This window comes from Bubalus bubalis, chromosome 14 (assembly GCF_019923935.1).
Source record: "Bubalus bubalis isolate 160015118507 breed Murrah chromosome 14, NDDB_SH_1, whole genome shotgun sequence".
Classification (NCBI taxonomy): domain Eukaryota; kingdom Metazoa; phylum Chordata; class Mammalia; order Artiodactyla; family Bovidae; genus Bubalus; species Bubalus bubalis.
This window is the reverse complement of record NC_059170.1, coordinates 22,352,899-22,380,038: the sequence shown is the minus strand read 5'-3', so window position 1 is coordinate 22,380,038 and position 27,140 is coordinate 22,352,899. Positions and strand designations below refer to the sequence as shown.

The following is a 27,140-nucleotide window of genomic DNA, read 5'->3' as shown; positions in this document are numbered from 1 at the left end:
ACTGGACGCTTCTCTCACACCATGCACAAAGATAAATTTTAAATGGATTAAAGGCTTAAATTAAGACCCCAAACCATAAAATTCCTAGAAGAAAACACAGGCAGTATGTTCTTTGATTTGTAATATGATATTTTTTGGGTACATCTCCAGAGGCAAAAGAAACAAAAGAAAAAATAAACAAATGGGACCACATTAGACTAAAAAGCTTTTGCATGGAGAAGGAAACTATCAACAAAGCTAAAAGGCCACCTACTAAAAGGGAGAAGGTGCCTTTTAGAAGCTAAAAGGCAGAAGATATCTGCAAACGATATAGCCGATAATGGGTTAATATCCAACATATACAAAGAATTCATACAATGCAACATCAAAAAAACAAATAACCAGATTACAAAATGGGCAGAGGATCTGAACAGACATTTTTCCAAGGAAGCCATACGGATAGCCAACAGGTACATGAAAAGATGCTCAACATCAAGAAACATTAGGAAAAGGCAAATCAAAACCACAATTGGCTAACACCTCACACCTGTGAGAATGGCTGTTATCAAAAAGACAACAAATAACAATCACTGATGGGGATGTGGAAAAAAGGGAATCCTCATGTATCATTGGTGGGAATGTAAATTGGTGCAACCATTACGGAATGGAAACAGCATGGAGATTCCTTAGAAAATTAAAAATAGAACTACTATATGATCTAGCCTGCCTGCTAATGCAGGGGATGCAAGTTCGATCTCTGGGTCAGGAAGATCCCCCGGAGAAGGGATCTTGGCAACCCACTCCAGTATTCTCACCTGTAAAATCTCATGGACAGAGGAGCCTGGTGGGCTACATTCTATGGGGTCACAAAGAGTTGGACATGATTGAGCGCACGCGCACGGACACACACACACCACAGAATCTAGCAATATCACTCTCTGTATATTTATGTGAAGAAAACAAACATGCTAATTAGAAAAGATAAAGGCACCTCTATGTTCACTGAAGCATTATTTGCAACAGCCAAGATACGGAAACAACCTAAGTGCCCATCAACAGATGAATGGATAAAGAAAATATAATACAAATACACAACACTAAATACTAGCCATTAAAAAAGGATGAAATCTTGCCATTTGTGACAACATGGAGGGACCTAGAGAGTATTATGCTTAGTGAAATAAGTCAGACAGAGAAAGACAAATACAGTATGGTTTCACTTATATGTGGACTCTAATCCAAAACAAACAAACAAAAAACAAAAACAGAGATATAGATACAGATAACAAACAGGTGTTTAACAGAGGGAGTGGGGTAGGGACTGGAAAGAAATAGGTGAGGGAGATGAAGAGACATAAACTTTCAGTTGCAAAATATATGAGTCTTCATGAGTATGAAATGTACAGTGTGGGGAACATAGTCAATAATTATGTAACGCCTTTGTATGGTGACTTACCTTAACTACACGTATTGTGGTGATCGGTTTGCACTGTATAGAATTATTGAATCACTATGCTGCATAACAGGAACTAACATAATGTTGTAGGTCAATTATATTTAAAAAATCAAACAGGGACTTCCTTGGTGGTCCAGTGGCCAAGACTTCATGCTCCTAATGTGGAGGACTGGGGGGCTGGGGTTCAATCCCTAGTCAGGGAATTAGATCCCACATGCCACAACTAAAGATCCTGCGTACCCCAGTGCAGCCAAATAAATATTTTTTAAAAAAAGAAAGAAAAAGAGAGCAGATTTGTGGTTACCAGAGGCAGGGTTTGGAGGGATGGGGGGAGGGGGGAGGAAGAAGGTGGCCAAAAGGTAGAAACTTCCAGTTATAAATTGGTACTAGGGATGTAATGTACAAAATAAATACAATTAACACTGCTGTATGTTATATATAAAAGGTTTTAAGAGAATATATCCTAAGAGTTCTCATAAGAAGAAAAATTTTTTTCTACTTGATTTTGTACCTCTATGAGATGATAGATTCTCCCTAAACTTCCTGTGGTCATCACTTCATGATGTATGGAAATCAAATCTTTATGCTGTAAACCTTAAACTTTTACAGTACGTATGTCAAATACATTTCAATAAAACTGAAAGGAAAAAAACCAAACAAACAAAAGGAAAACTGGAGCGCCCTGATTACACAGTAGGTCTGTTTCACTCCAGATGGTCCAGAACCATGGAGTTATCGACAGGGCATTGTCTGCTTACACACTTGCTGTAAAGAATCCGCCTGCCAATGCAGGAGATGTGGGTTCCATCCCTGGGTCAGGATGATGCCCTGGAGAAGAGAATGGCAACCGACTCCAGCATTCTTGCCTGGGAAACCCCATGGACAGAGGAGCCCGGCGGGCTACAGTCCATGGGGTCGCAAGAGTCGGATGAGACTTAGTGACTAAACAACAACAACACATACGCACTTGTGAGAAGGGGCTCCCTTGGTCCTGTGTGGATCATTTCATTTTTGAGCAGCTCTTTTGGAAAACTTTTCCCTTTGATCGGCTCTAATGGAAAACTTTTTGCCTCTTTCCCTCTACCGCCTGTCCTAGCTGGCCTTAGTTCTGGTTCTCTCTCCTCTGCTGCTCTCTTCCAACTCTCCCAAGGGCTAACCAAGAAGGTAACACGAGCTAGCAGAGAAAGGTTAAGGCCCTGAGCCAGGTCCTGCTGCTCTCTGAGTATCAGCTTCCTCATTTATAAAATGGGAGTGCTATCTAGATGAGGCCAAGGATGGTGACAAGTTATCTTCCTTTTCTCCACCAAGGTGGGCTCCTACAGCAAAGAACAGGCAGGGACCCAATAAGTCTTGCAATTAGACTAAGATGTTTAGCTTTGGACCTCATTAATAATATGGGAATTAAAGATGTACTCATTTCACAAGAACATTGTGAAAATTCAATAGTAATTCATATAAAGGACTTAGAACTATATGTGACACCTAGTAGATTTGCAGTAATTTAAGTAATTATTACTGTTCTTATTATTAGACCAAGGCTCAGCTTGAGTCTTAGATCTTTCTCCATGGTCTGCAGGGTTTCTTCAGCTTTGTCTAGGGCCAGGCTGCTTACTCCTCACACACCATGATCTGTTCAGCCTCAAGATCTTTGCTCACATTGGTCCCTATGCCGAGCTCTCTCCTACTTATCTCTTAGGGCTCAAACTGCAGGCCTTAAGGAGGCCTTCTGCTCTCCTGCTCCAAGTCTCCTTGAGCTCTCTCACCCATTTGCTGAGCTGCTCATTTCTGACCATGAGCTCTGTCTCCTAGGCTGAGAGCCCAGTTCTGGGCCCAGAGAAGGTGCTGATGAGTAGGCCGAGTGGTGGGAAGGAAAGAAGGCCAGTTCCCTCTCTCTCTTAAGCCCCACCTTCATCGCCTGCAAAAACTAGGAGGAGGCCCCAAGATACCAGGTGACTGGGGCAGGGTACCTGGGGCTCCCCAGACACCAAGTTCTCCCAGGCTCAGGAGAAAGTTCTGGAAAAGACATCTTCTGCACTGTGTTGACACAACAGGCAGGAGGGACTAGGGTAGCAATCTATAAGGAACAGAGGCTTGATCTCTGGGGCCAACCCCCTTCCTAGTTCTCCTCTGCCTTCTGGGGTCTGTGCCTCCAAGTACTCCTCGGTGCAAAGCAGCCACTCCCTCCTCCCTTGTGCCCAGGGCTGCCCTACTGACAGCATCAGTGCTGCGCGCTGTGAAGCGCATTGGGCTGGGCATCAGCAGGTGTGGGTTTTGTGTCCCAGCGCTGTCACTGGCTTGCTTGGGGGTGAGTCCATTCCGCTGTCTGGGATGCTGGGAAAGTCTGGGACTTTCCTCGTCTGTACAATGAAGGCGATCATCTCAAAGGACTCTCATCAGTGCTGTAGCATGAGGAAGATGAAAATAACTCACACATGGGCAAATAACTGACTACCTGTGTTCTCTCTCAGGGGTATTTGAAAGATCCAGTCATTTAGTGTGGAAGGTGAGATGCAACATTCTCTCCAAGAAGGACTTGTTGCCTCCACTTCAAAGCCTGCTGAGCCTTGCCGTCCAACCTGCAGATTCCAGGGCAAAGGGCATTGGGCATATCTATGACCAGGGCCAGCTCCTCAGAGGGCCAGATCTTGCCAGGCTCTGCCCCAGTGGCCTCAACCTCCTCACCCCAGCACCGCCTCCAACTAGTCCAGACAAGTCCGGGTATTTTCAGCCACCTTTATCTGATCGGAAATGTTTGGAATTCCACAGCAGAAGGCAACAGCTCTGGAGGATTCGGGGACAGAGCAAATCCGTGCAACCCCTCCCTACCCCCCACCACATAAGAATGCTCTCATATACAGCGTGTGAAAGTTGCTCAGTCGTGTCCGACACTTTGCGACCCCGTGGACTCCTCTGTCCATGGGATTCTCCAGGCAAGAATGCTGGAGTGGATAGCCATTCCCTTCTCCAGGGGATCTTCCCAAGCCAGGGATCAAATCCAGGTCTCCCACACTGCAGGCGGATTCTTTACTGTCTGAACCACCAGGGAAGCCCCTCGCGTACAGCCTTGTAACCAAAACCTCAGTGCTGAAGGCTCCCTCAGGCTGCAGCCTCCCTATTTCATCTTCACTGCAGCCCACCAGCCCCCTCAAAGCGCAGAATAGCAAGATGCCTGAGACTGGTGTCATGAAAGCTGGAGGATTCTGTAGCCATAATACTGAGGGAGGGGCCACCTGGAGGTTTGCTGTTCACAGTCAGTGCCCACAGCACCAACAAACTGCAGAAGACCACCAGCAGCAGCATGTTCAACCTCTACTCTAAACAGATGGGAAACGGAGACCTGAGGAGGCAAAGGGACCCCCCCTCACAAGGCCTCTTGACTCCTCGAGTCCAACAGTGTGGGTTCTAACACACACAAGCATGGGTTCTAACCCCAGCTCTGTGACTGCCGGACCTGGGGCAAGATCCTTTATCTCTCCAAGCCCAGGGTACTGTCTACAAAGTGAGAATACTGCCATCACAGCCTTAGCAGCAAGGATTAAAAGGTCCATGGAAAGTGCTCAATAATTGTTAGCTGTTGTTTTTTTATAGCTAAAAATGAATGTCCCCATTTGTGCTTCTCATATCGTAGTCTCATTACTTATAGCTACAAACAAAAAACAACAACAACAAAAACCCCCACAGCTCATACTGACTTAGCCCCTACTTGAATTCTCAAAATCTTCCAAGTAGGTGTTGTCCCCATTTTACCAAAGAAGAAACTAAGACTCAGAGAGGTGAGGAAACTTTGTCTGAGATCTGGTTACCCAGTGAGGGTGTCTGACTCCACCGCACGTTAAGTCTGCCAGTGCAATAGGACAGATGCAGAAGGATGTGACTAAGCTCTTCCTTCCTTCCCCTCCTACCCACCCAGTGCCCACTACTTGCTGAGGATCTTGAGCCTTGGATCAGAGGCCATTTTGAGGCCAGGGCAGAGGCATGTTCCTTGGTAGCCCCCCTGGGTTTCTTGGTGGCAAGAAGAGAAGCATGCAGATGGCTGCTCTGTGCTTCCCTATTGTCTCCTAACCCAGCCCCTGCAAGGCCAGTCCTTGAAGAGACCCCCTCCCTCCATCTGGTCATTATCTTGGAAACAAAAGTCATGCCTAGTAGCTTTGGTGGAGCTGTTAGCTGAGGTCCAAGATAGACCCTTTTGTGGGTTGACCTGTGGGGCTGTAGGAGGATTACCTGCTTAGCTCTGGACACTCATTCATTTCACAAATCTTTATTAAGAGCCCACTGAATGCCAGGCACCATGTTAAATGCTAGAGATAAAACAGTGACTAAATTAGAAGAAAATTCCTACCTGCCTAAGTTTATAATTTAATGGGACAAGACAGGAAATAAACAAATGTCAGATGGTGGTTAAGTGCAAAAAGAAAACTAAACGAGAGAAGGGGTTAAAAAGAAACACTTAGAGGGCAGAATTAAAACCTGGTCAGGGAAAACTTCCTTAGGAGGTGATATCTGGTCAGAGTCCTGAATGAAGTGAGGAAACAGGCACTGCAAGGATCTGAGGAAAGGCAGGGGAAGAGCAAGGGCCAGGCCCCGAGGCAGGAACACACTCAGGGCACTCCAAGAACAGGGAAGACGCCAGTGTGGCTAAAGCTGAGTGAATGAGGGGAGAATGACAGAGTGGGGTCTGGTAGTGGCCAAGGGTCAGAATGTGCAGGGCCTTGAAGGCCATTTAAAGACTTGAGCCTGTCCTTTGAGTGAACACTGCAGGGTTTTGAGCAGCGGAGAGACATGATCTGATTTTGATTTTAACAAAGGCCCTCCGGTTGCTGGGTAGAGACCTGCAGGCATAAGGGACTGGTGATGACCTGATGCAGCCATCCGGGAAGAACATGAGGGTGGCTTAATCAGGATGGTGCCAGGGAAGCTGGAGAGAAGCAGTCAGATTCAGAATTTATTTCTTAACAGTAAAGCTGAAGGGATTTCCTAATGGACTGGATATGGACCACACGAGTTGCTTGCTTCTCTGGCCCTGTTTCTCATCTACAAAAGGCAGGGTAAAAGGCCTTTGAGGATTTTTTTCCCAGCTTGATAACTATGGGAACCCTGTGGGAGGAAAAAAGAGATAAAACCACTTCTGTTGTCAAAGCCATTTGCTCACCTGACCTCCAGGCACATGCAGGATCATGGAGTAGCCAGACCCAGGTAGGGGTGGGCATAGCTTTATTGATAAGGGGAGGGGTGGGGCATCAGAGCTGTGCTATGTGTATCTAGGGCCTGCTAGGCAGAAAGTGCTCAGTGTGAGTGAATGAGGCAACGCTGGGAGGCCAGGATGTGTGCAAGAACGTTCCAGGTCCTTCCAAATTAACAAAAGAAGCCTGGCCCAAGGGATTCCTCTCCCAGCTTTCCTTCTGCATCTATTACATGGGCTGAGTCTCAAGTTCCCGTTCTTCATGAATGGGAGACTTCAATATCTGAAATCACCAAAGTAGACTTTCAGGGCTGGAAGGAAGCAGAGACACGTCTGATCCCCTCTAAACACAATTTCAGCCATCACTGTTTGAGTTTTATTTATGTGTCATGATTATTATGAACATTTTCCTATCAATTGACTTACTTTTTATTTTTATTTTCATTAGAGTTCACTCTTTTAAAAAAATTTTTTAATGGAGATAATTGCTTTACAACATTGTGTTGGTTTCTGCCATGTATCAACATGAATTGGCCACAGGTCCATACATATGTCCCCTCCCTCTTGAACCTCCCTCCCACCCCTCTAAGTGGTCGCAAAGCACCGGTTTGAGCTCCCTGAGTCATACAGCAAATTCCCACCGCCTATCTGTTTTACATATGATAGTGTATTTGTTTCCATGCTACTCTCTCCATTCGTCCCACCCTCTCCTTCCCCCGCTGTGTCCACAAGTTTGACTCACTTTTTAAAGTACTTTTTTCCGTACACACTTAGATATACGGAAAAGTCTTAACCTACTCCCCAGCTTGTTCTTTCTGCATCTTTCCTCCTTTTACTGAATGATAGTGGTTTCATCTGTCCAGGTATGGAAGCCTGGAACACCTTGCAGTCATCCTTAAGTCTTCTCTAGCTCTGATCTGTCAGCAAATTCCTCTGAATATATATTCAAAATTTATCCAGAATTTCACCACTTCTTACCACCCCCACCGTCCAAGCCAACATCATTTTTCTGCCTGTGTTGTTACAACCACATCCTTCCTGATTTCTCCGTTTCTTCCCTCTCTGGTCCTTCACACCGGAGCCAGCATAAGAGTCCTCTAAAGGCAGTAGGATCCGAACCTGTCTGCTTAAAACACTCCGCTGCCTACCCTTCCCATATCACTCAGAGGAAAAGCCACTGTGTCTTACCACGGCTTACACAAACCTCTGTCTTCTACCACCCTCCTTTGTGCACTCTGTTCTAGCCACACTCATCTTTGGTCTTCCTCAAACATGCCAAGCACACCCTTCTTACCTTGGGGCTTCTGCACCTGTTCCCTCCATCTAGAATGTTCTTACCACAGACTGTCACATGGTTTACTCCCTCAGGTCACGCAGATCTCTGCTCACATGGCTCCTCCTCAGAGAAGCCTTTCCCAATCACTCTTTATTAAAACAAACAAATACCAAGTGTTACCTAGCCACTGTCCATCCCAACCACCATTCCCTGTCTCTTCTGAATGTAAAAACTCCATGAAGGCATATCTCCCAGTAGTTAGAATGGTGCCTGGCATAGGCAGACACTCAGTAAGTATTTGCTAAATGAAAAACTCGAATGAAAAGGCAACATATTATTATTGATATAAACAGAAAACTAATATCATTTGCCACAAATGAAAATCAACATAAAATAAAAACACTATTAAAATTTTTTAATGTTTATTTGCATATCATCTGTAAGTTATCTTGAAGGTAATTGGTACCGATCCTGGTCCCACATCTTTATAAAGGAGATACATGAGGTCTCTGGTGGAGAAAGCTCAGGAAGAAATCAGCCAGTCAATTAGAGGCCAGTTCAGAGCAGCCACACAGGTGCCCTTTCCCTGGCTTGGAACCATGGCCCTGCCCTCCAGACTGCAGGCGAAGAGACTGAATCTTGGGATGGGCACAGCTAGGCTGGACCAATGGAGCCTATCTGAAGGGCCAGGAAAGCTCACCCCTTGGACAGGCACAGAACTGGCAGCTCTGCTGAAGAGAACAAAGGCCAAGCTAGAGGAGGCTCATGGGGCTGCACCGTGGGGGACGGGCATGCATAAACCTGTAGGCAAGGTCCATGGAGACCAGACAGCTGAGAGCAGAAAGGAAAACAGGCTAGGTCCCAAAGGGTGGTAGCTTCAATCCCGTAAACACCAGACAGGCGTGGGGGTTCGGGTGCAGGCCTAGGGGCCCAACTGAGCCCAGGGGAAAGACGAGACCTTCCCAGTCTCCTCCAACAGCTATGATGAGGCCAAGCTGCCCTGAGCAGAGCACTGCCAACCCTGCTACTATTAACCACAGCAGGCATTAGACATTAGCGGGGAAAGAGACAGGGACACCCTCCTAGTCCCCACATCCAGATGGTCTCTCCCAGCACCCTCCTAAGTCCTAGCCAGCTCCATCTACCTGGGCCCTTGAGGACTGGACCCCTGTTTGGAGGGGTACTTTCTTTTCCCATCCCCACAGGGCTGAGCACACATGGCTGCAGGTGCAGGGGGTAGATCGAGAGCTGTTATAACTGCCAGGCCAGCAACGCCTGACCTACATCTCCATGGTTGGTCATGCAAAGAAAAATACCAGGGATTTCCGTTGGTGTTCACCCACTGCAGCTGCCAAGGGAAGGCTGGGCCTTTTGAAGGCCTGTTGTGAGTGGGGTGGAACAAGTGGTAAGCTGGCTGACAGGCTAGGGGCTGGCCTCTGAATTATTTCCTGGTTTTGAGGACCTCCTTAGCTTTCAGAGAATCTATCAAATTTTTATCTTTTTTCTACCAAGGTCATCTACTGAAGCTCCCCCTGCCCCCCCTTTTAGTATATCACCCTTAATAAGAATTGAGAGAGAAAGAGAAAATGAGAATGAAATTCTATTTGGGAAAAAACTGCCCAAACTAAACATTTGTTCTAACTGTAAACTGTTGGCATCTGGAAGGAGACTTTAGGTTTGCATAGAAAAAAAGACAATTTGGAATCTAGTTTTGCAAGGTAGTGTGAAAACAACCTGGGACCTCAGCATCAGGATGCTGTGTTTATTACTGCTCTGTAGTGGGCAGAGACCTATCTGGCTGTGGACAAGTCAGTTAAGCACCCTGGCCTCGCTCTTCTCATCTGTCAAGCGTGGAGGAGGAACCAGAGGATCTCTAAGGCTCTCTCTGCAGCTTCAAAGTGCTTTGATCCGATCCCTGAGGCCTTCCTCTGGCAGGATTGCACCCCACCCCCATTAGGGCAGGGGCAACATTGTGTAAGAAAAAAGTAAGCTCTCTTTGGTGACAAAAGACCAGAGTTCTAACCCAGTGTTGCAATTTATTAACTCACTGTGTAGTCTTGGGCAAGTCACTGCAACTCTGGGGGCACATCACTTTTTTCACATGTAAATCACAGACTTGAAAGTGGGTTGAAAAAAGCTCTACAGGAACTCCAGTGTTACTGTGCCTCCCTTATGTCACTGACCCCTTAGCATACACCTGCCTCCTAAAGGGCACGTTCTTCCCCTGCAATTGCCTCAACCTGCAAATCATAAGACTGTAGAGACAAAACAGAGGGAAGGTGTGAGAACCCCCCTCTAAACCCCTTCTATCTGACTGCAGAGCTTGTGTTCTCCGACTACAAAAATGTGGAGGTGGCATGGATGGTGGAAAGGACTTGGGATTTGGAGTCAGAAGACCTCAGTTCCCTTCATGGTTGAGCGGAAGACCTCCTCTACACCTCCCGGGACAATCAGAGGCTCAGTGAGATAACGCATGTGCGCTCAGTTCTCAGCTGTGTCTGACTCATTGTGACCCTTTGGACTATAGCCTGCCAGGCTCCTTTGTCCATGGAATTTTCCAGGCAAGGATACTGAAGTGGGTTGCCATATCCTCCTCCTGGGGATTGTCCTGGCCCAGGGATCAAACCTGCATCTCTTGCATTGGCAGGTGGATTCTTTACTGCTGAGCCACCTGGAAGCCCCTGTGAGATAATATATGGATGCAAAGCAGCACTGGACAAAATTCAGTCAATGACCCTGTGCTATTACGTTGTGACCCAAGCCTGGGTTTCCCCACAGCATGAAGGAGAGCGGAAGACACAGCTGTAATATCTTAGGGGTGTAACAGCTCCACTTTTCAGTCTTCTGTCCTGAACACCTTGGCCTCTCTCTTCTTAGCCGTATCTGTCCATCCTTCCAGACTCCCTTTACCTGGAGTCTCCAGGCCACCCAGCACAGAGCCCACAGTGCTCTCCCTGAGAGGCTGTGGAAGGGCTGAGTCCTGAATCTGACGCTAACTCGCTGTGCACTCTGGGCTGGTCACTTAAACTCTGAGTCTCAGGGTCTTTACTTATAGGTACCTACAGTCTCATGACCTAAGTTGTTAAGAGGTATGCCTATACTTTATACATATCTTCTCTCCCATGGGAGCAGTGAGCACCTCACAGGTGTGCAAAGAGCACCTGTTTGGGAGAAGGGTCCTTTCTGAGGCAACATCAGTGGGATACCATCGCCAATGACCACTCACCAATCCTCGGGCATCACACTGCAGCCCACTCTTTGCCACCCTGTCCTGAATGGTGGGGACAGGGGTGGGGAGTATGAGGTAAAGGGGAGCTGTAGACCCTCTCCTCTAAAGCAGTCACTGTGAGGTGGAGAAGCCCGATTCTCCATCTGAGAGGGCATCAAACAATACAGAAAAGTGGAAGAGGCAGAGAGCCAAGGGATATCCATGGACACTAGACTGACTGAGTGAGGGTATCTGAGTCTACTAGACTGTACTTGGATTCTGTCCTTATTAGCATCTGACCTGTCTTACTCTCGGTTCACTACTCTGGACAACAGGGACAGTATGTTTCCCAAGCAGGATTACTGTGAGGGTTTAAAAATACAACACAGTGCACTTTAAAGCACCCTGCACGTAACAGGTTCTCAATAAATGTCAGCAATTATGTTTCATTAGTATATTCAGCATAGATGGGTTATGTCATTGGGCCCCTCTGCCAGCCAAGAGACTGCACACCAAGAACCAATAAGACTTATGGCTCTCTATAGCAACTGGAGCTCTGGATGGAGAAAATTCTCTTGACAGAATCCTGATTAGATTTGGAAACTATAGAACTCTCAGCTCAAAACAGACCAGAGACCTCAGCTCAGACATATGTGAGTCCCCTCTGGGGACTCCACAGCTTCCTGGCTGTGTGTTCTTCAGGCCAGTTACTCTGAGTCTGATTCCTCATCTGTATTAGACTCTGAGACCATGTGTTATTCCTCCTGAGGGGCAGTCAGCGTGTTATTTAAGAGCACAAGTGTTAGAGAATTTAAACCTGTGTTTGATCCCAGCTCTGCAACTTACTATTAGGTTGGTGCAAAAGTAACTGTGGCTTTTGCATTATGGAAATTTACCTTTTAATATTGGAATACATTCTAAATAAATGTGGTTATGTTATACATCATTTTAATGTGCATTTTGCACTTTGTTTATTTTTTTGCTAATGACTTATTGGAGAAGGAAATAGCGACCCACTCCAGTATTCTTGCCTGGAGAATCCCAAGGACAGAGGAGCCTGGTGGGCTAGTCCATGGGGTTGTAAGAGTGGGACATGACTTAGCAACTAAACCACCACCGCCACCACTAAAGACTTATCACTTGCTATTTATTTTATATTTATTTTAGACTATGGAAATGATATTAGACAAAAAGCCAATTTGAGCGATTTCCTTATTTGAGTTCAAAATGGGTTGTAAAGCAGTGGAGACAACTCGAAACATCAACAACACATTTGATCCAGAAACTGCAAACGAACGCACAGTGCAGTAGGGTTCAAGAAGTTTTGCAAAGGAGATGAGAGCCTTGACGATGAGCGCAGTGGCCAACCATCGGAAGCTGACAATGATAACTGAGAGCATCACTGAAGCTGATCCTCTTATAACTACACAAGAAGTGGCCAAAGAACTCAAATGTTGACCATTCTACAGTCATTTGACATTTGAAGCAAATTGAAAAGGTGAAAAAGCTCAATAAGCAGGTTCCTCATCAGCTGTCCGCAAATCAAAAAAATCATCATACTGACGTGCTTGTCTTCTCTTATGCCACACAACGAGCCATTTCTTAATCAGATCGTGGTGTGTGAAGAAAAGTGGATTTTGTACAACAACTGACAATGACCAGCTCAGTGCCTGGACTGAGAAAAAGCTCCAAAGCACTTCCCAAAGCCAAACTTGCACCAAAAAAGGTCATGGTCACTGATGTTCTGCTGCCGGTCTGATCCACTACAGCTTTCTGAATCCCAGTGAAACCATTACATCTGAGAAGTATGCTCAGAAAATCGATGAGATGCACCAAAAGTTGCAACTGCAGCCAGCACTGGTCAACAGAAAGAGCCCAATTCTTCTCCACAACTCCCAACCGCATGCTGCACAACCAGTGCTTCAAAGGTTGAACGAATTGGGCTATGATGTTTTGCCTCATCTGCCATATTCACCTGACCTCTCGCCAACTGACTACCACTTCTTCAAGCATCTTGACAACTTTTTGCAGGGAAAACACTTCCACAACCAGCAGGAGGCAGAAAACGCTTTCTAAGAGTTCATCGAATTCCAAAGCATGGATTTTTATGCTACAGGAATAAACAAAGTTATTTCTCATTGGCAAAAATGTGTTGATTGTAATGGTTCCTATTTTGACTAATAAGGACATGTTTGAGCCTAGTTATAATGATTTAAAATACATGGTCCAAAACCACAATTACATTTGCACCAACCTAATAGCTTGGGTCACTGACCATAGTACACTGTTAAACCTTCCTGTGCTTTTTTTTATCTAAAAATGTTCCTTGTTGGCTGGCTGTATTACTGGGTCTGGCACATAGTAACAGTATCACTTGATACACAAAAGTGTGATCTTTGTATCTAGAGCCTGCCATGGGAAAGCACTCAGTAAATATGCTGAATCAGGCCCTGACTGCCCCGGTGGGAGGCTGCAGGGAGGAAGATGCTCCTGTGAGCTGGCACTGCTGCTACTGGCCCACGATGGTGATGTCTATCAAATCACAAGAGCACACACCCTTTGACCCTGCAACTGCACTTTGAGGGATTGATCCTCCACAGACACCCTGTAGTCACACGTGGGCCAAACGACAAATATAGAGGGCTGTTCAGTGAGCAGCCCTAATGGGGCTAAAAAACTGCCTCCCAAATGTCTACCACTGCACCCCACTCCAGTACTCTTGCCTGGAAAATCCCATGGGCGGAGGAGCCTGGTAGGCTGCAGTCCATGGGGTTGCGAAGAGTCGGACACGACTGAGCAACTTCACTTTCACTTTTCCGCATTGGAGAAGGAAATGGCAACCCACTCCAGTGTTCTTGCCTGGAGAATCCCAGGGGTGGGGGAGCCTGGTGGGCTGCCGTCTATGGGGTCGTACAGAATTGGACATGACTGAAGCGACTTAGCAGCAGCAGCAGCAGGAACTGGTTCAATAAAGGACAGTATTGTGTATGGAATATACTGCAGCTATTAAGAATGAGAAAGTTCTTGATGGACTGATATGGAATGATCTCTGAGAGATACTGTTAAGTGAGAAAATCAAGGTACCAAACAGTATTTATAGCACATAACTGTTTGTATATCATGGGAAATATATGTGATTGCTTATGTCTACAGAGTCCACTCTCCCAGGAAGGGAACTGGGTAGCTAGGAGAAAAAAGTGGGAAGGAGACATTTGTCCCTTTCAAAATTTGAACCCCATGAATATATTATCTATTCCAAGAAAACTAATAAAAAGTTAAGGGCAGGGTGGTTTGAGAGAGGACAGAAGAGAAAAAGAGAAATGAATTCTCCCATAAGAAGCAGTTGGGACTGCCCAAAGACAGACCCTGTGGCCAGTTATCACACTATCAGAAAAAAAAGACAATTCTGGTATTTGCATCCTGTGACACCAAAATAGCACCACTACTGTATGACCAGCTACACTGGGGCTGCCCCCATCGCTGACCCTTTGGCCCCAGGAAAGGACCAGGTGCCATGATGAAGTTTCTCTGTCCTCTAGGTTAAGTTTGTCCAGGTAGAATAACAGGGAAAAGAAGGTTCTAGTTAAAGTAAAAATTATCCCTGACAGTCTCAGGAGAAAAAATGAAAAAGCGGGGACCTAGTTCTGGAGGAACATGGGCAGTCAGGCTTTAGGGGGAGGGCTGGCAAGCAGGCCTGAAAACCCCCCTCCTCCTCCCACCTTTCTTCCCCTAAGCCCCCAACCACTCCTTCTCCTCCTGTTTTCCTTAACAATCTGCCTGCATGCTAAAAAACACTCTATCAGGGACTCCTAGAAGTAAATGGAGACCCAACTGGCTCTGGAAGAAATATACATGGCTAATCAAATGTAAGAAAAGATGCTTTACTTCATAAGTAACCCTGAAATAGTCCTTGAATATTTTTAACTTTTGATTTTGAGAATATTTAAACGTGTACAAAAGTAGACAGAATGATAAAATGAACCACCACCACTCAGCTTCAACAATTATCAACTTCATACCAATCGGATTTTACGTGTTTCCACTCTCCCTTGCACGCATGCATGCTAAGTCGTTTGTTTCAGTTGTGCCCAACTCTGTGACTTTATGGACTGACGATCTATGGACTGTAGCCCGCCAGGCTCCTCAGTCCATGGGATTCTCCAGGCAAGAAATACTGGAGTGGGTTACCATGCCCTCCTACAGAGGATTTTCCCAACTCAGGGATCAAACCTGTCCGTGTCTCCTAAATTGGTAGGTAGGTTCTTTACCACTAGCGCCACCTGGAAAACCCACTCTCCCTTACCCCTGTATTATTCTGAAGCAAATTCTAGACATAGTTTAATATGTGCTTCTAAAAAAGGAAAAAAAAAATTCCATAATTACAATACCATTATTGTATCTAAAATTTGAAGAAATCCAACAAAAGTCATGGAAGGGTTTTAAATGTGATCAAAACTCCCAAAGAGGGCACCTTTGTTCAACATGAAATATTAATGCAGTGTATATAATAAGCTCTAGGTACAACTGAAGTTATAAATAATTCAGATTTATAGATGTTTAAAGCCTATTGAAATAAAGGTATTCCACCAACAAAAATACTAAGATGACATGAAAGTCAATTCTAGATCTATTAAATACTTAAATGTGAAAGGCAAAACTTTAAAACTTTAAGGAGAAAATACAACTGTCTTTAGGACTACAGATTAAGGAAGGATTTCTTCAACATAACACAAAATGTGTAAATTGTGGAAGAAGAGATTCAACTACACTAAAATTAAGACATTTTAGGGGGCCTCCCTGATGGTCCAGTGGTTAGATTTTACCTTCCAGTCCAAAGGGTACAGGTTCAATCCCTGGTCAGGCAGCTAAGACCCCACATGCCTCGGGGCCAAAAAACCAAACCAAAACACAAAACAGAAGCAGTGTTGTAACAAATACAATACACTTTAAAAAAAAAAAAAAAGAAATTTCAGTCATTAAAAGATATCACATATAAGGTGAAAAGGCAAAATGCAAAACTGAGAGCCTACATTCACAACACATGCAGACAAAAGATTAATGTTCAGAATATGTAGAGAATGCCTACAAATCCATAAGAAAAAGGCATATCAACACTAAACAGAGCAAAGAATTGTATAGATGTTTTACAAAAGAGGAAACATGAAAGGTCAATAGATGTAAGGAAAGATTCTCCACTCCACCTGTAATCTGAGAAATGCAAATTAAAACCCCAAGATACCATCTCACACCCACCAGCTATATACAAATTTTAAAGTCTGACTGTATCAAGTATTATTAAGATGTAAAGCAATGGAAACTCATATGCTTCTGCTTGCAGCATAAATTCTTACAAACACATAGGGTAACATTTGGGCATTATCTTCCATCAAGCAATTCCAATCCTTACAGCAATGTTTCCCACTGTGGACCAAAGACCAGCAGCAGCAGTATGGCTTGGGGACTTGTTAGAAATGCAAATTCTCAGGCCCCAGTCCAGACAGATACAAACACTGTAAGGGTGGAGTCCAGCAATCTGTGGTTTAACAAGCCCTCCAGTTGACTCTGATGAGCAGCTAAGGGGTAGGAACCACTGCCCAAGAGAGATGCTTGAACACGTGCATGTGAGGGGGAGACACACACAGATGTTGTTCAAAATCACACTGTTTGAAACTGCAAAAACAAGGGAACAACCCAAATAACCACTGACAATAGAATGGATAATTTGAGACATAATCATACAAAGGGACATGAAAATAAATGAACTACAGCTATACACGTAACACTGACGGATCTCACAATATTGAATGAAAAGAGTAAACTGCAGATGAATACACACACTATGATATTTAAATGAAATTTAAAAGCATGCAGAAGCATACACACACACACACATACACATTAAAACTTTAAAAAAAGGCAAGGGAACGGTAAACACAAATCTCAGGAAAATGCGCAGGGGGTAGCTGTAACTGGAGGGAGCTTCTGAGGTACTCATAAAAGTTTGATTTCTTAAACTCGGTTACCAGTTTACAGGTGATCATTTTCCTACTGAAACTTTACATATGCATAAGATATTCTCTGTTGTATTTATGATAAATTTCTTTTTTAAAAAAGAAAAAAGATATGTTGAAACAGTGCAATATTTGGAGTCAGAACTGCAACCATTCGCTCTGACTACATGTGTGGTGTCTAAAGAGTTAAGCCTGTTTCTGGCCTGCCAGTGGGAGGGCAGGCAGCAGCTGGGGCACAGTGGGAGTCCCTGGCTCCAGCTGGCTCCAGCCTAGATCTGCTTGGATCAAGCACCACGCCCAGGAACTGGCACCTGTGTGTGTGTGTGTGTGTGTGTGTGTGTGTGTGTGTGTGTGTGTTGGGGGGGGACGGCCTCCGGACAGGTGGCACCTGAAGCCCTTGATGACCTGTCCATGTGAAGAACTGGGCCCAGTTAGAGGGATGGTAGCCTCCTCCTCCTCTAGGAGCCCCTCCATCTGGTAAGAAAGTATGCTGGTGGCATTTCGGAGTTGGTGAGGAGGGGACGAGGTTCTGGGACTCAGGGTGGGGGTGGGCAAGGAACTGGGTGGGCTGGGCTCAGATATCACCGGAGGCTGCTGGGATTAGCACCTGCTGAGAATGAGATTAGGTTTCTCGGGACGGGCTCATCTCTCTAATGTCCCCCCAGCCCCCCCCCCAAAAAAAGCTGTCTCCCTGTGGCTTTTCTCTGCTGGACAGATGGTGTCTGAGCTGTCTTTTGGAGGGTGGGCTCCTTGAAAGGGTGGTGGAGGTGAGGTGGGAGCTGATGCCTGCTTGGTCATGGGATTCCCTGTCTTCCACAATAATAATGATCAGAGCTCTTACTGAGGCCCTACTATATGCGAAGTACAGGCTTGGTAACTTAAACACTTGCCCCAAAGTCAAACAGTAAACAAACGAGGCCTTGCATGCAGGCAGCCCTCGCAAGAAACTACTGGCCATGATGATATCTTCGCCTTCTCAATAAACAGCAGCAAGCTTCTTCCAGTTACTCAGGCCAAAAACCCAGACTCTCTTCTCTCTCACACACCCCTTATCCAATCTTAGCAGATCCACTGGACCTGACTTTCAAATTATACTGATGCACTGACCACAGCTCACCACTTTGACCACGCCTCCACCCTCATACAAACCACCCTCATCACCTGCCCAGCTTCTCACTGGGCTCACGCTCCCCCTCTTGCTCATGCAGTGAATACAGGGACTTTGGTTTGTTTAATGCCGTATGCCCAACCTATTACTCAATGCCTAACACATGGCAGCCACTCAAAAATATTTAATGAACAAATGAATGAATGACCAACCTCTCGACCAACCTCTCTCAGGAAATGACTCAGATTCAGAAGGGAGGAAGGCCTGAGTGTCCTTAGTTTTCTCAGCCAAGATGACCTTTGGTACCCCAAGGCAGTGGTCAATGTCCTTCCCTATTAGGAAATGTCCTGGGTGCAGAGCATCACCGCTGTGTCATCTGCTTGTGCCTGCACACATGCACATACACACTGGGCCACAGGAGCTGGAAAAGAGCCACTTCTGATTAGGAATGTGTCTAGGGGACTGTCCCTGCACTATATACATGGTGGTTTTCATTCTCATGAATGACGAGTCACTCATCGGTTCAGAATGGAGGATTCTGAACTGAAGAATGACAGGGTCTGATCTCTACTTTAGAAGGATCATGGCCGCTATTTGGATAATAGATGGTTGAGGGGGTCGGCGGGGTGGGGGGGGGTGGACACAAGGGCAGAAGCAGGGAGGCGGCTGTAGAGCTGTCCAGGTGGGAGAAGGAATGAGCAATAGCTTTGCCCTCTCACCTCCCACTGCCGGCCTTTAACCAGGCTAAGTTCTCCTGCCAAATGAGAAACAGTGACAGCACATGCTGGGGCTTCCTCAGCAATTTCCCTTATGAATAAAGCACCTCATTAACCCCCTCAACAGTCCTAGTAAAGCAGATTCTAGCAATACCCAAGTTTTACAGAGAAGAAAACGAAGGCACGAAGAGGTAAAGTCACCTGTCAAGATTCTACAGCAGTCAGCTTCCAGCCAGCATCCATCCATAGCCTAGCCAGACTCCAAAGCCCAGTTCCCAGACTTGCTCAATGGCCTTTTTTTGAGGACCTGTCTACAGGGCTACCATTCACTGAGTACTCCCTGGGCACTAAGTGCACTGCTGAACGCTGTACCTGTATTATGTAATATTCCAATGATCAAAGGAGTCACATACCCTGGTGACTTCCATTTTACACATGAGAACAGCAAAGCTGAGAGAGGCAAAAGTCACAGAACAAGTAAGCTTATTGTCCTACTCACCTGCCACTGAGCCATCATTTTACTATTTTTCTTTTTCTCTATTTTCTTCCTTTTCAGTCACTGGGTCAATGGAAGATACCCAACAGATCATAGCGTGGTGGATGCTCTGCTCTAAAGTATCAGATGTCTTTTGTCCCCTTGACCTGATGCTAAATGCCTTAAGGTCAAAGTCCACAAATAACATTTGTTTGCCCATCCTACAGCACTGGACCTGAGTCTTGGACTTGGGCAAAGGAGATGAGAAGGGTCAGGAGTTCTTGTCAAAGTCACAGGGCTAAATGAAGGTGGAGGAGAGGGGCCCTCCTATGAATCCTACACCTGGATGGCACAGTTCCTTTAGCTTGAGAAGCCTTGAGGACACTTTTGTCTGGGAAAATGCACCTTCCAACTCTTTATGGGGAGCACTGTTTCAGCTAACACCCTGTAGACAGGTGGAATGTCCGTACCCCAGTCTCGTTCTGAAGAGACTTGCGGAGTGGGAAGGAAGGGGCAATGACTTTCAGTTCCCGTTACTGTGTCTAGAAGCAGCAGCTGATTCAGCTAGATGATGTCACCTTCCCAAACCTCCTGACCAGCAGCTGAGATGGTAAAAGCAGGAAACTGGAGGCTACTCAGCTGGCTAAGCCCGAACATGCCTCTGGCAAAGGCCAACAGTAACCCCAGGCTCTGGAGGCATCCTCCTGCAGTTGAGCAAAAAGAGTCCTCACAGATGACAGGATAGTAGGTGTCCTTCAAGACCGTCATGCCAGGATACTACCCTAACTCTCCTTTTGCTCAGCAGCTTTCTGCACATCCCAAACTAACAACACTTCACTTATTCGAGGGTGGAGCCCTGGAAAGAAGCCTGGGTTTGGAGCCAGACCATGCTGGAACTGAACCCAGGTTCCACCATGTCCAAGCTGCAGGACCCTGGGCATGGAACATCATCTCTCTCAACCTCAACTTCCTCATGGAAAAGAAACAGGGGCTAACAGCCCACTCATCACACAGGCTGGGTAGGAGAATAAACAAGACAACTGACATAAAGTGTCTGATTGGGGAAAGATGCTCAGTAAGTGGTGGTCGCCATTACTCCCTTTGGGTCGGAGTGAAATACCAGTACCACAAAGGGAAACCAATGCCCACACTGGACCCACTAGTGTGAGAGCCGAATATATGCATGGGCCTAAAGCCTGGACGAGCCAAGTTTAACCTGCCTTGCTTTTCTGTTTGCAAAAATCTTTGCTTCAGATCTTCTCAGGCTGGCTTTCTCCTTCATCTACACTCCGGTCAAAAGTCACCTTCTCAGAGAGGCCTTCTTGACCTCCTCATCTAATGTTGCTTCCCTAGATTCCCTGAGACTGCATTACTCAGTCTCATTTTCATCTGAGATCATCTTGTTTCTTGGGGTAGCTGGCTTCCCAGCTAATACAGTAGTTCTGTGAAAACAGTGTCCTTGACTGTCCTGTTCATCACAGCATCCCTGGCCCTTAGCACAGGTCTGGCATGTTCTGGTGCTCAATAAACATCTGCTGAATCAACAAATGAATGAATGCACCTGCAATGGCCAAAGGCTAAACTGACAAGGACCCCACACTTACTCCTCTGCTGTCAGGTCCTGGCTCTCATTCCAGATGCTGGGATTGCTACCTGGGAATCAGTGAGTGGACCAAGAGGTGGCCAGGATGGGCATCCATACCTGGTAATAACTCATATGTTGGGATACCAGGACTGCTGAGGAGGGCCTCAGACTCTCCTGCAAGTCTGGCTTCAGCTGACCTTTCGGTCTTTATTACCTAATAAGCGACCCTTCCAGACACATTCCAAAACAGACTGCCACTCCTATGGGTCTCTCCCTCCTTGAGAGTCCATCCCAATTTGCACAACGGAGGTCATGTGGAGCACAAGCCCCCTTTTTCCCTGTCTCTGCAGTAAGTCCCTGCACAAACTCACCTCTTCTGTGAAGTATTGCTCTTATTTGGCATTTAGCATTTATTATTGGTTTTCTCAAGATCTCTTTGTCATGTTCATAACATCTTTTCTAATTCAACTGGAAGTACTTCAAGGGCAGAACTGGCTCTTCAAATGGTGATATCTCAATTAATAAATCTGGGGAAAAGCCTCTCTTTGAAACAAAGCTGGCTGGGTCCAGAAAGGGTCTGCTGGCCAGGCCCCTTTGGTGAAGGAAGCGGAAGAGATCATCATGCCGCCTTAGTCCAGGAGCGAGGGATCCAATAAACCCTGGACAATCACATGGAGTCTGGGATGATCCCAAGGTCATGCACATGACTGGATTTTTAAAATATACCATCATTTTCACAAGTCTGGGCATAATTTACTTACCAATCATAAAGAATGATAGAAAAACTTTGCTCAGTTCCAAGGACTTAGTGGTATCTGCTTCTGTGAACTAAGATAAGCTTAGTCCTGGCCCTCATCTTATCTATACTTTCCTTTCCCTTGACTCCACTCACTCTTTTATCCTTTTGATCATATGAATTTTCCTAAGTTGCCAACTAAGTTTCCAACTTTTTTGTAAAACAGAGTAAGGCTCTAATAAAATATGACTTGGTCCATTTCTCTTTTAAATGCTACAATGGTACACAAAAACAACATCCCAAACACTTCATTATGACACAGAGCAGTGACAAAAATAATGCCTGAATCACTAAGCAGAGTGCTTGGCACTTAGTGAGCATTCAAAAGGTTAAGTTGAAAGAACCTCACAATTCTTACTAGCTTTTTTTCTCTGGGCCGACTCAGTTTTCTCATGTGTAAAATAAAAACAATGTCTTAGGTTTGTTCATTTGTTCAATCATTCATTCCAAAATCATTCACTGAATGCTTACTACCTGTAAGGAACAGTTCTAGGTACTAGAGATAAAATGATGACCAAACTAAAGTCCTTGTAATCATGGGGCTTATATATTCTAGAAGGGTGACAAAAAAATCAAGTAAGCAAAAAGAAAATTTCAGACAGACGTTGGTGCTGTGATAAAAATACAAGAAGGTAAAAGACTAGAGAGTAATTAAGTAGTACAAAGCTTGGCTACTTTAGATCAAAGGTCAAAGAGAACTGCTCAGAGGAGATGACCTGTGAGCTGAGTCACCTGAAAGAACCAGCAAGGCAAACACCAAGGGCAGAGCACTCCAGGCAGACCCAACAGCAACTACAAAGACCCTCCAGCAGGGACAGGTAAGCCTGGAACAGCAGGAGCCCCTAAGCTAGGCGTGCAGAGAGGGAAAATAAGTGGTAAAGGATGGAGAGGCAGCCAGTATCAGATCGTGCAGGCCTTAGGAAGGCCTCAGTAAGGACTCTGGGTTTTATTCCAAGTGGGTGGAGGGTTGTAAGCAAGAATGTGACAAGATCTGAATTTGGTTTCCAAAAGACCATTCTGCCTGCAATGTTTGGGAAGAAGTGCTTTTTTTAAGGTACTCTTTTAGCTCCAATATCTGATTCCCCTGTCATTCTAGGCTCCCATGAATTGGAAGCTCCTCAACAAAGAGGAGCAAAGAGGAGGAGCATTTTCAGCCCTGGGGCAGAAGCAAAGAATATGTGCCACCTTGTTCCGCAGATGGAGGGAGTGGCCCAATCAGGGAGGGGTGGGAATCCCAGCTTGGAAAACAGCATCGCCAAGCCACCTGTATTGTTTCTGCCTCCTGTGTGGAAGTTTCTGCCCAATGACACAGTGCTGTGGAATGCTCTCCCCACCTCCCCACACCCAATCTTCCGTTTACAGAGGCCAGAATTGTACTTTGCATTCCTCCCAGGATTTAGCTCAAATCTAGCCTACAGGAAATGGTCGATAAAGAGCTACTGATTGATTAATGATGAAAGGGAATATTCCCAGCCATTAGGCAAATATTAATGAGTATTATGAGTACTATGTTGGGTCTCTGGGGATACAAGGTGATTAAGATGAGTTCTTGCCTTCACTGAGTTCAGAATTCAGCAGATGGACCAAAACCACAGACAGCTACAATGAGTAACAGCAGCAACACTGATGAGGCCCTCTTTATCCAGAAGTAGAACACTGGGCTCTGGTGCCAGACGGAAGTTCCAATCACCACTTACCAACCTAGCATCTTTCTACAAACCCCTTAACTTCCCCATGTCTCACTTTTCTCCTCTGTAAAATGAGAATTATAGTAAGAATGCCTACTTCAATGGTATTGTTTGAGAATTCAATGAATACATATGAAACACTTAAGGATAAGTGCTCTGTAAATGTTAGCTATTATTAAAATTGGGCTTCCCTGGTGGCTCAGATGGTAAAGAAACTGCCTGCAATGCAGGAGACCTGGGTTTGATCATTGGGTTGGGAAGATTCCCTGGAGAAGGGAATGGCTATTCACTCCAGTATTCTTGCCTAGAGAATTCCATAGACAGAGGTGCCTGGAGGGCTATAGTCCACGGAGTCGCAAAGAGTCAGACACTACTGAGCAACTTTCACTTTTTCATTATTAAAATTACTGTAACATCTGTGCCAAGCTCAACATGTATGATTTCATTTCATCCTACAAAAACCCTACAAATCAGGTATTATCGTCTTCATTGTTGAGACAGGGGAACTGAGGCTCAGAAAGAAGAATGAGTCCAAAATCAAACAGCTGGTATGTGAAGAAGCCAGATTCAAACTCAGCTCTGCCCCACTCCAGAGCCCATACTTTCAATAATGAAATGATCTCACTCTCTTCAAAAGCCCCCAGCACAGTACAGTGCCCCAAACATAGCAGAGGTCTCTGGTTACCATTCCATGGTTGCTGAAGATCTTCCAGCAGGAGGTGCTGTGATGCCCAGCGGAAGCACTTCTTTCACCTTGAAGGGGTTTGAGAAGGGCTCAAAGGACACTGACCTGGGTGCCAAGTGTAGACTTTGCTCTGGAGTTGTACGGGTTCTCCATACTGAAGCTTGGGGTACTAATTTGGAACCCTATCTTCCACCACTAAATCAGACCCAGAAACTGCTCCCAGGTGCCTGGACACCTGCGTGGACAGGCAGGCAGTTTTCTCCAGGCTGACTTCTTGTCTGGCCCTACTTGTCTCTCAGTTTCATCACTTAGCCACCAGCCTGGGGCCTCTGCCTGCACCTGCTGCTGGACCCAGTCCCAGGGGACCCTGCCCCGAAGGGCCATTTCTCAGTGACTCCCTGGGGACTTCCTTGATATGGTAATCCCTAGGGTTCCATATGAATGTGGGTGTTGTGAGCAAAAGGAAATTTTTTCTCACTGAGTAGCAGACAGGGAGTGGGTAGAACAAGGGGTGGTTGTTCTTGTTTTGAATCAGAGGTGAGCGTGGGGTGAGGCCCACTGGTGCCTCCCAGTTTTATATTTAAGCAGTACTGATCCTGGCCAGTCAGAGTTCCCACTCAGCAGTCTGGCCAAGGTGGGTGAGGACATCCAGGGGTGAGGAATTAGTAGTCATTTCACCTTCCCATTTGAGTTATTACTCAGAGGTCTGGCTTTGCTGCGTAGTTAGACTGCAGAAGGCAACCAATGGCTGAATCAATAAATGACCAAACTTCACAGTGAGAGGAAAAGGAAAGACCCTGTATTTGGGGAGCTTTTACTCCACACCAGACTCTGTGCCAGGGCACTCTACATACACTGCTCATCAACAGGAATGTTCATCAACTTGGACACTAAACACACAGCCTGGCAGTAGCTGATGGCAGTGAATGGGATGTGGTTTCCACCCTCAATCAGCTCAGAGTACCTGGCTTAATCTTTCTCCCAACAATCCTGTGAAATGATTAGTAATTCCACTTTATAGATGTCCAAGCTTAGAGAAGTAAAGTAACTTGTCCAAATTCATGAAGTTAGATAAGCCAAACAGCTAGGGTATTGCTTCCACCCAAAAAGTGCTTGGTGGTTGAAGGAATGAATGAATGACAGTTATGGTTTGACCTCAGTCAAGGAAGGAGCAGCAACAAGACCAAACATTTATAGTTCTCAAAGTGCTTTTTCATCTATCATCTCCTTGGGCCTCTCAGCTAGCACGAGAATGAGGCAGGGTGGGTGTTATCTTTCTCTAGCAGATGAGGCAACAGGCTTACAACCACACAGCAAACAAGGAGTGAGGCCACTCTGGAAAATGCCAGCGTCCCCACAACACTGTTTAATCATTCAGACGCAAGTCAGGCACCTACTATGTGCTAGGCAAGCTCCTATGCTCTTTAAATATTCAACTCATTAAGTCTTGCCTCAGTCAACAGATGCCTGTCTTCTATGTTTCAGGTTCTGTGGCAGGATCTAGGGACAGAGCAGTAAAAAAAGCAGAGGAGGAGATCCCTGCCTTCCTGGAGATACTTGGCAAAGACTGAAGAAAATAAGCCCCATTACCAAATGCCCAGGCAGCAACACTGGCCAAACCCCCACAGTGTACAGCATGACTAGGGGCCCTTGTGGAGGATATGAGGAACAAGGTTAGGAGCTGCAGTCCCCAGCTTCAGGAACCTTAAAATCTCCAGTTCTTGCTTCAAAGCGTATCCACACACTCTGTTAGCCTAAAAGTTTGCTCTTGGAGAGTAGCTCCAATTGTGACCACAACTTCTGATCACCTGTGATGGCACCTGCTAGAAACAGCTGGAACAGTAGCTGTCATGCTGAGCAACTACCCGTGCTCCATGCTAAGTGCTCCATGTATCTTATCACATATTTTCATGATCAAAAGAGTCTTCCAAGAAAAGTACTACATTATTTTAGCCTCTTTATAGATGAAGAAACTAAGGCTGAGAGAGATTAAGTAATTTGTCCAAGGGTAACTAACTATAGAGCAAGTAGGATGCAGCACTGGTTTGTCACATTTTGTATCTGGCTCTTAACAGGGATAGAATTTCTCCCAGGGAAGCACTGGAGAGGCAAACATCAAGAATACCAAGAGCAGCTGCTTCCTAGAAGGGCTGGGGCCTCAAGAGCCCCCAACAGATTCTTCCTCACCCTCTTTTATCAGGTCTGAACATCAGTACGAGGAGGAAAGGTAAGCAGGTAACGTTAGGTTAGGTATGCTCAAGCTATCCCTAGGGCAACAAGAGTCCCTGCTGAACCTCCAGGAAAGAAGTCTGTGACCTTCATTTGCCACTCACTAACCCCTCAGAGAGAGACAGAAGCAGGGGTGGTGGGGAGGAAGGGGCAGGGGAGTCTTTTCCCTGGCTTGGGGAAGGGTGAGGCCCACCTGGGAAGAAGCCTGACTGGTTCTTTCCTCTCTTGGACAAGAAGTCTGCACATGTGATATGGTGCATGTCTTGCACATGGACACCCCTCAGGGGAAATGCCAGGATACCTTTCGGACCCAAGAAGTCTCAGAGAGGAGAGACTGGCACAGCTCTGAACTGCAAGCTAAGCTAACAATTTCTAAGCACTGTAACTAGGTCATCAGGTTCCTGGAGAAGCCAGCTGTGACTGGGAGGTGGGGGATGGGAGGGAAATTTTGCAGCCTACGAAGATCCCTACTTCCCTTCAGGCCCCGCCCTCCCTGAAATCTGCACCTGCTCCCAAACTGACCCCTCCCCCCAGCTGGGCCCAGCTGTCAACGGTTCCCAGTGCCCCACCCCTGCCTTCCAGGGGCCGGAACCACAGGGGCCTCTTGGACAGGAGGTACCTTATTGCTACCTGAGCCCTTTGGAAAGGAAGCTGTGGGGCAGGGAAAGAGTGGCCTCTCCTGGGGGGGATTTCTTATGCCACAAGGGCAGTAAGAAAGCTGGGCCCCTTTGGGCCTGCCCAGGGTACCT

The 27,140-nt window shown here is 45.9% G+C and overlaps 1 protein-coding gene across 6 annotated transcripts in view; it reads right to left on the bottom strand.

The window, feature by feature from the left end:
* The window catches only part of BCL2L1 (BCL2 like 1), a 51,297-nt gene that overhangs the window by 10,354 nt on the left and 13,803 nt on the right, over positions 1–27,140 (bottom strand). The window contains exon 3 of one of the 6 annotated variants that reach the window (XR_006544467.1): positions 18,430–18,638. The exons of the other annotated variants lie outside the window; for them this stretch is intronic. The gene's annotated coding sequence lies outside the window, so the exon portion shown is untranslated. The remainder of the gene's footprint in view (positions 1–18,429; positions 18,639–27,140) is intronic. 6 annotated transcript variants of the gene reach the window in all.